The sequence below is a fragment of the Anolis sagrei genome, chromosome 2 (assembly GCF_037176765.1).
Source record: "Anolis sagrei isolate rAnoSag1 chromosome 2, rAnoSag1.mat, whole genome shotgun sequence".
Taxonomy (NCBI): Eukaryota; Metazoa; Chordata; class Lepidosauria; order Squamata; family Dactyloidae; genus Anolis; species Anolis sagrei.
The window spans coordinates 251,080,876-251,091,169 of NC_090022.1; positions in this window are offsets into that span (position 1 = coordinate 251,080,876).

The window sequence follows — 10,294 nt, forward strand, 5'->3', positions numbered from 1 at the left end:
TATTTTGAAGATAACACAGATTTAGGAATGCACGTCAACTTAGTTATATTTAATCTAAATCAGGAGTGAGGAAAAGGCAGCCTACCAACAACCCTACAACTGTCTGAACCCATGCATTATTATTTTTTTTTTAAAAAATGCCACCAATATAGACTAATTTTATTTTTTTTTCCCCTGAAAACACCTCAGAATTACCCAAACCAGGTAGAAATGTGACATTACAGTTCCCAATCCTGGAGTCTCATCAAACTCACTCAAAACACAAAACGTTTTAAAATATCAACAGAAGATTGGCCAAAATAGTGACTGAAAGTGACACAATGTTGCTTCTAGTGCAACTCTAATTGGACAACACTGTGTTGTAGGGTTGGTGTTTTCTGCATGACTATACCGTTTGGATTCTGGGTATCTGTGATCTTTTCCCAAATGAGCATTTCCAAATGTTGAGATCCTTGCAGTAAACACTTCTTTCAATCTTAGTACTGTCTTAGTACCTTCTTTCAGTCTTAGTACTTAGTGGTGGAATGCAGCAGAAGGCCTCTTGGTATTTGTTACAATTTAAAACAGCCTTCATTAGGAGACTAGGGGGCCTTGTTCCTTACTGTGCTGACAAGTGAACTATGTTCTATTTGAGCAAACATTTGGGAGTGGTTTGTTCAGAAACCTGGGGGTGTTCAGAAACCTCCAGAGCTGGGTGACCACTACATTCTGCCTGAAAATAATGGAATGCTGTAGGCTGGCCAACAATTATCCAATACAGTGGTATCCAGAGAGGATTTTTTCTATGACTTATAACTGTCTCCTTTGGGCATAATGGAACTCTGGCTTATTTTAGGAAGTTATTGATTACTCCTATCCATTTAGCCAGCTCCCAACTGGCTTTCTTAAGCCAAGAACAACAAGGTCAAATAACAATGAGGAATAATCTTCCCCACAATCCCAGGCTATACAAATTGAAAAGTATCCATTATCACTGGACAAGTAGTTGCCAAAGTTGCATCCACCAGAATTCTATTAATAATTACAGTATCCAAGTCAGAGTGATTCTGAATTATTTTATCTGCAAAGTAGTGGTCACATTGTTCACTGCAGGCTGTTGAGTGATGTGGATTATCATTTCACATACCAGCATGTAAAAGACTTGTGACCACTTGAAATAGTTCTGTTGCCCTAGTCTTTGATGATGCATTGGTGACAGAAAATAAATTATTTTCTGTTACACACATTGCCACAGATTAGGCCTTAAGATTCTTAACTGCATTCAATCAGCTCCATTCTAAGTTTTCTGCCAACACCACTCTAGTTGCTGTCTTACTGGTTCACTACTACTAGTTCCCTAGAAAACCAGGAGTCTGGCTGATTTCTTGTGTGACAGCATACTCAGGCATGAATGCGTCCATTTTCCCATTCTAGAGCATGACCAGAGCTTCACCAAAATTGCCTGCCAAGGCAACAGGATTTTCCACAGGAGCCATCAGGAAGCCTTCCAGATCCATAAATTTCATGGGGTGAACTATTGCACTCTCGGAGGTTCTGAGAACCAGTCTAAACTCCACTAGATATTAATGTATTGGCAACAATTGAAGTACAGACATTTTTTTCCATTCCCACATTGCTATGAACACATACAGAACAGAAAAGGAGTTCTAGGGTTGGCTCATAAGTACAAGTGGGATCTGATACCACTTGGGACATGCCCATGATAGTCATGGCCCAGTCCTGAGCCACTCCAAACACCCCTAAATTCTGAAAACTGAGATAGTGCACATGAAATCACAATAATTAAAAACCCACCCAGGTCTTTCCCGATGTTGCAGAGAAACTTTGTGGAAAAAGGTGGGCCATAATATCCCTACAGTCTCATCCATCCACATTGGAATGTTCATCCTGGTCCAACTCAAGTTGTTTTATGATTCTCTGAACCAACATTAACCAATAGATTTCATTGGAGGGGAGGGAGGCTATTGTCCAAGCTATCAAGTCTAATTGGAGAACAGTTTGAGAGGATTATCATCCTGTTGCTATTTCTTCTACTAAAGTTTAATTCCTATCCTCTGTCAAGAGCTCCCTCTGTCTTGTAGAATTGCGATAGCTTCTCACTGAGATCCAGCATCACCCTTCCTCTTTTGAGAAAAAAAAAGGCCCATCTATTGAAGACTGGCAGTACATTCAACCCCTTCCCCACACACACATGTTTAGACCTATTAAACTCTGTGGGATTTAATTAAACAGAACCAGTCTTAAGTCATCTGAATAGAAAGGTATATTCCTAGTATGGCTGCACCTGGATCCAAATGATTTTTGTGAAGTATATCTCATTTATTAAAATACAAAATGTAACATTTTCTTGATATTCATAGAAGAAAAAAATACAATGGACCTTCAGTATCCTCTGAGGTTTGGTTCGAAGATCCCTTATGAATAAAAAAAATCCATGTTGCTCAGGTTTCATCATACACAATGGCATAATAAAATGTCATCACATATATAAAATGGTGAATAACTGAAGCAAGTGCTGGAAAGGGCCTTGTGAAATGACAGAAAGTAATCAAGGGTTGCTTTTGGGGTCCCCCCCCAAAAAAATATGTTCAAGTCACGGTTGATTTAATCTGTGGATGTAGAAACCATAGATGGCCCACTGTAGGTCTTTTCTATATATTTTTATCCTGCTTTAAAATGTTTTCACATAGAACAGCTTTAGTGCCATTGTGCTATTGCATGGCTACACTATAATGTGTGAACATTATAAGCCATAACAATGCAGGTTTGCCTCCCTGCAGGGAATTTTAGTTCATGTCACTCTTCATGTCTTTGAAATTCAGCTACAAAAGGAAATGGCACTCAGAAACATGAGACAGTTTTGGATCTAAATGCTGAGGAGCAACTATACAAAATGTTTTCAAGAAACAATCAAGAGATAGGAGAAATCAAAAGAAAATTTACTTGGACTGGTCATATGTTAGATGGTAATTAACTAGAGTTTTAAGATGTAAGAGAGATGACATTAAAATATTCAGCAGGAGCTGCTGTCTTTGTAGTTTCTATTAACTCCTTTCAGTCATTTCCATCACAGATGAACCTGTGGGCTTAAATTCAGTTGCTAGTTCCACTAGAATGTGTCAATTGAATCATGAAATGAAAGGAAGTCAACATCTATGTACTCAATGGAATTGTGATAGTTTAATTTACATCATGGAAAACTGGAGCCAACCATTATGTCACTACTAAAATGGCCCCTCAACCTCCACACATCAATCCAAAGTCATGAAAGCTAGCTTACAGCCATATGTGCATGGACATCCCTTCCCTATTGGAATGCTGATTAGGACTATGTAAAAGTAAGAAGCACACCTAACAGAATGTAGTCATATTGAGGGTGAGGCCAAAAGACAAAAAATTACCCAACAGTGATTTCAGAGAATTTGTGTTCTCTGGCTTTCTGTGCTTCCTTTCTAGTTGAGGCATGTATTTATATCTTTATGTTGGGACTTTGAATGCTCATAAGTGAACTTAATGGAATTGAAAATATGTGTAACATCCATATCCGGTAGAGAGTTACTGTTACATAACTATTCAGCAGAGCAAACAGTAGCATCAATGGGACCAAAACAAATTGGGACCAATGCAGTAGAGACCCCATATGTTCATCAGGCCCATCAGGATCCCTGAAGTGCAATGGATACTCTTACTGGTATCCCATTGTACATCTCTGCAATTCAATACTTAGTTAAGTGCATGCAAAATTACACTGGATAAAAAGTCAAACAGGAATCTGGCCCTGGTTGTTGACATGACCTTTCTTTGTAAAATTGAGGTTGTTTAGTTTTATTTTCTAGAAAGCCATGCGGTAAAATGGCTAACATGCCATAAGCATAATTTATATATACGGTAGCTATGAGTGTAGCTGTGCAGCTGTGTGAGAGTGTCCATCAAACAAATGCCACAATTTGACACAAATACAGTTAGCCCTCCACATTTGCTGGAGTTTGGGGCCCAGAGCTCTCATGAAAGTGGGAAATTTCCATGTAAAAAAGCACTATTTTTTTAACCAGAGAGAACATTTTTTCTAGGAATTACTAGGTCCTCCATCATGACTCAGAGAACAGTAAGACTGAGTTTTCACTATTCTATATTTCTTGCTAAAAGTCCATTTCTGACTGGCACTACTTAGAATGAGGGGGGAAAAACAACAGAATGGATGTGGTCACACTCCACACCACACCATATTCTTCATCATTGCCCATCCATGATTGTGTGTATCTCTTGTCCAAAAGCACAATATCCATGTTGTCTATGAAGGAGTTGCTGGTCAACTGCCATTAGATTCATGAGTGAGGAATTCTGGGAGATGCAGTTCAACAACATCTTGACTCCTTATTTAGAGGAGGGGGGCGCATCTTATATCGAGCAAGTGTCAGTGAAACATCCTAAAGTATTATAATTTCTTTAATATTCCCTAATGTTTGACAAGAATAAATAAACAGTTCTCTTAGTTCCAGTTCCCTTTTCATACCTTTCAAAATCTTTGTTTGTGCCAAAGATTTATACCGCAATAGAGGAAAATATTTAACTATCCATTAGGCTGACAAATGTATGCAAACCATTAAAAAGCCTGCCTTAGCTACCTCTTAATTTAACTAAATTAGAGATTAATGTAGCCCTTTCCTCTAAAATACATGACTCAATAAGTGGTTGTTTTTTTAGAAAAAAAATCCCAGTGCATTATGCTTTTCAAAGAAATTATATCTTTTTAGCTGGCCAGTTTGGAAAGAGAAATTACAAAGATATCTATCATTTTCAAAGAATGAGATAAAAGTATCTAATATGGAACCTGTTTGTCTCAATTCAGGTATAAAATTACAATTATTTTAACATCTATTCTTTTAATCGTATTTTCCAAGGAGAGAGGGGATGTTCAAAATTTGTTGCTAATGCATTGCTAATGGAAAATCTTTTTCATCATTAAAGTATCCCATTGTAGTCTCTTTTGGGACCTATATGTTCATGCCAGTGTCTCTTAGCAACTGCTCAGAGCTGGTATTGAAACAAGTTTGTTTCCACACCTTGTCTCTTTTTGGATAGAGGCTCTTTTGCCATTTTTCAGCTACTTTGGATTCTGCCTGGGGTCACAGAATCACCTTCTGGCCATCTAGAGTCCAACATATGATGGTAGTGAAATCCAGACAGGCAGATTTAACATTAACCCATTCATTAAAGGATTCCTAAGTCATGGAATCTCAGGGTATTTATATTAGAAAATTAGCAGGCCCTTTGGTAATAGAGTGTTTATTATATACAGTCATAGATACACAAATATATACATTCTCCTTAGGAAGAAATATAAACCAGTCAATGTCTGGGCACTTTGCTTTCATCGCATTGCATGTAATCTTGTTTTCATACATTAATTATATCACAGGAATAGCATATTGCCCAGGTTAGGCATTTTTTATGTCATTTGTCAGTTTTATGAATAGAAAATGCATTATTTTATAATGATACATTTTATAAAATTGTACAGCTGGTGGGGTGCAAAACCTATCAGCCCAAGATCTGGTCAGAATGCAACTCCCTTCAGCTTCAGATCTAACCTGGCTTTAATTTATTTACTTCATTTATATACCGCTTTTCTCAGCCCTCAGGCGACTCAAAGTGGTTAATTGGGAAAGAAGTCATCCAGGAATACCTGGCCGCTCTTAATGAGTTCAAGTCCCCAGGGCCAGATCAACTACACCCCAGAGTATTGAAGGAACTAGCGGAAGTCATTTCAGAACCATTGGCAACCATCTTTGAGAGTTCTTGGAGAACGGGAGAAGTTCCAGCAGATTGGAGGAGTGCCAATGTGGTCCCAATCTTCAAGAAGGGAAAAAAGGATGACCCAAACAACTACCGTCCGGTCAGCCTCACGTCGATACCGGGCAAGATTCTGGAAAAGATTGTTAAGGAAGCGGTCTGCAAACACTTAGAAACAAATGCAGTCATCGCTAATAGTCAACATGGATTTATCAAAAACAAGTCACGCCAGACTAATCTGATCTCTTTCTTTGATAGAGCTACAAGCTGGGTAGATGCGGGGAATGCCGTGGATGTGGCGTACCTGGATTTCAGTAAGGCCTTCGACAAGGTCCCCCATGACCCTCTGGCAAGAAAACTAGTCCAATGTGGGCTAGGCAAAACTACGGTGAGGTGGATCTGTAATTGGTTAAGTGGACGAACACAGAGAGTGCTCACTAATGCTTCCTCTTCATCTTGGAAAGAAGTGACAAGTGGAGTGCCGCAGGGTTCCGTCCTGGGCCCGGTCCTGTTCAACATCTTTATTAATGACTTAGATGAAGGGCTAGAAGGCATGATCATCAAGTTTGCAGACGACACCAAATTGGGAGGGATAGCCAATAGTCCAGAGGACAGGAGCAGAATTCAAAACGATCTTGACAGACTAGAGAGATGGGCCAAAACTAACAAAATGAAGTTCAACAGTGACAAATGCAAGATACTCCACTTTGGCAGAAAAAATGAAATGCAAAGATACAGAATGGGTGACGCCTGGCTCGAGAGCAGTACGAGTGAAAAAGATCTTGGAGTCCTTGTGGACAACAAGTTAAACATGAGCCAACAATGTGATGTGGCGGCAAAAAAAGCCAATGGGATTTTGGCCTGCATCAATAGGAGCATAGTGTCTAGATCTAAGGAAGTAATGCTACCCCTCTATTCTGCTTTGGTTAGACCACACCTGGAATATTGTGTCCAATTCTGGGCACCACAATTCAAGAGAGATATTGACAAGCTGGAATGTGTCCAGAGGAGGGCGACTAAAATGATCAAGGGTCTGGAGAACAAGCCCTATGAGGAGCGGCTTAGGGAACTGGGCACGTTTAGCCTGAAGAAGGCTGAGAGGAGATATGATAGCCATGTATAAATATGTGAGAGGAAGCCACAGGGAGGAGGGAGCAAGCTTGTTTTCTGCTTCCTTGGAGACTAGGATGCGGAACAATGGCTTCAAACTACAAGAGAGGAAATTCCATCTGAACATTAGGAAGAACTTCCTGACTGTGAGAGCCGTTCAGCAGTGGAACTCTCTGTCCCGGAGTGTGGTGGAGGCTCCTTCTTTGGAAGCTTTTAAGCAGAGGCTGGATGGCCATTTGTCAGGGGTGATTTGAATGCAATATTCCTGCTTCTTGGCAGGGGGTTGGACTGGATGGCCCATGAGGTCTCTTCCAACTCTTTGATTCTATGATTCTATGATTCTACTGCCATCACTCTGAGATCTGGCTGGGTTGCAACTCATGGCTCGGCCGTGTTGTTAAGCTGTAATTCCCATCAACCCCAGCCTGCCTAGTAAAGGGGTATGGAATAGATGTTGGGAGAGGTAGGCTGGCAAGTATCCTGAGTCATCTGATGAGTTAGAAGGAGAGCTGTGCCTTCAGTTATTGGTGGGAATTACGCCGCTCTCTGGATGTGGCTTGACTACATCTCTCATAATTACTTATTGGTCCCTCCAAAACCCTATCAGTATTTTAAGTTGGAGCATGATGGGGGAGAGGGTACCAAGTTTGATCCTGATCCATCAAACTATGTTGGAGCCCTTATGGATCAAACATACAAACAAACAAACCAATATACATACATACATACATACATACATACATAGACTTTATGTATATCTGTTGACCAGAAGGGGACAAGAAGATCCGGTAAAGTCAATAGATGTAGACACAGAACTTCTCTTCACAGAACCTTTTCATCTCTTTAAAACACAAGTCAATGATGATGATGATGATGACTGTGGCAGTACTCAGGGTGGGATGCTGGCAGATGTGTACCAGTATGTTGATATGCTCCATTTGTATGATATAGCATTCTAGTCAGGGGCTGCATTCACAAAACTGTCATCTTAATTTTAGTTCACTTTATTTGTTTCAGCTATGACCTACACCTAAAGGAAATAATGGGAAAAACACAAAACCCAAGAGATAATACAAGGTAGCCAATAAGACTGAAAGGAATCAATGAATATAAACCCATCATTCAAATAAATATCATTGTGCCTTGTTCCACCACAGATACTAGATTATATTCTCTGCAAGTGAAGGTACTTTTTGCAGTTGCTTCTAACTTTCTCTCTTGTGAGCAATACTATAGATAGTATTACTACTGAGCAATAGTACTGAGAATACTACAGATAGTACAAGATAGACCATGCTAATGAGAAATAGTGACAGTGGCAAGGAGGAGGCAGACACTCACATAATGGTGCATCTTGCTCAAAAGCCCCAAATATTCATGAACTAACATTATTTGCCTCTCTCCATTTAACCTATTGGTCTAGTTTCATGATTTGCCTTTCAAATATTTCTTGGAAACCTATAGAAAGGTCATCAGTGTAAAAATTATTTATCCTCTGGCACCTAGGAACATTTTATCTTGCTCCCTGGCTGGGAGAGAAGGCACTTTTGACCAGATGAGAAGAAAGAGTTTTGTTAGACTGAATCTGAGAGTGTGATATGAAGCCAGGACTTTTGTGTCTGTGTGAAGGCAGGGTTAAAAGTTAAAAGATACCAGTAGCAAGTGAAGACATGTATGTTAAGATAAAGGTCCATATGGAAAGATTATATGCCCCAATCTGTAGTTATTTTTGTGACATTGGCAGCATATCCATGAGAAAATGTTGGTGAAATAGAAAAATGATAATGAAGAGATGCAACAGAAATGGAAATCTAGGTCTGAAATTCATGAACCTAGAGGTCATAGAAGAAGAAACAAGATCACAGAAAAAGAGAGAGGGTGAAACTGGATAAGGCAGGAGACTAAATGCAGAAAGACTCTAATGGGGGCTGGTATAGAAAAAAAAAACCCAAAAATCAGGAAAAGGAATGGAGAGCAATTGGAGAGATAGCAAAGGAGGAGAATCTGATTCTATGGAGAAGAATTTTTTAAAGTAATATTTTTTTTCAACAGTGTCTGAATACAACTGTGGCTGTAACTTTGTTATGTGGCAAAAATATGGATGTCAAACTATCGAATATTAAAGTTGTGCGTGTGTGTGCTCACATGCATACACACATGCTTTCAACTCTTTCATGTTAGAATTCATAAGCCACATAGTTAGCCAGAAGTAGCAAAGAATCTTTGAATCCCTGAAAGGCTTCAACCTTTCAGATATTATCTCTCAGCTAGAAATGTCTGGAGTCAAAGCAACATTTTTTCTCATGCTTATTGTTATCTCTCTTCAGGAGTTTGCCAGCCCTGTGTATTCTTCTTTCTTCTTGATAAGAACTTGGATATATATTCCACAGCAGGTAATTTTAGTCATCTGTTTGAAAAAAAATCCCTGAGGTAGTTTGCTTGGAAGAGTGAAAACAGTGTCACATCCTGTTACATTGTCCTAGAAAAACTTAATACAAAAGACACTGCTCTGAGCAGGACACTTTTGGTATAAGCATGAAAGACCACATAACTAATCACTTCAAACAATTTTAAAATTTGAACTGAATTGGCTAACTGAGACAAATTCACACAAAGTCCAAACCAGGCTGAGTTATTCTGATTTGGCTCTAGAGTTATTGGCCCAGTTTGAAGCAATTTGGACCCATTCAGATCAATTGGGACTTCGTCATTAGATTTATACAAACAGAAAAATGATCAAGAACAGTATGACCAGATGGTTTCCTGACTATATCCATTACTGATTCTACCAACTATGTCATCCAAACTGGGATGAAAAAGAACAATTTTACTGGTAAAATATAAAGCAAACTGGTCATTTGATAGTGGAATTCTATTAAAAAATGTATATAAGCTTTTTTCTTTTATAACTCCTTACTGTTTAAAATATTTCAGCTGCCTGGTATTCTAAAGAAGTAATGATGTTGTTGTTGTTCATTCGTTCAGTCGTCTCCGACTCTTCGTGACCTCATGGACCAGCCTACGCCAGAGCTCCCTGTTGGCCGTTACCACCCCCAGCTCCCTCAAGGTCAGTCCAGTCACTTCAAGGATGCCATCCATCCATCTTGCCCTTGGTCGGCCCCTCTTCCTTTTGCCTTCCACTTTCCCCAGCATAATTGTCTTCTCTAGGCTTTCCTGTCTCCTCATGATGTGGCCAAAGTACTTCAACTTTGTCTCTAGTATCTTTCCCTCCAGTGAGCAGTCGGGCTTTATTTCCTGGAGGATGGACTGGTTGGATCTTCTCGCAGTCCAAGGCACTCTCAGCACTTTCCTCCAACACCACAGCTCAAAAGCATCGATCTTCCTTCGCTCAGCCTTCCCTAAGGTCCAGCTCTCACATCCGTAGGTGACT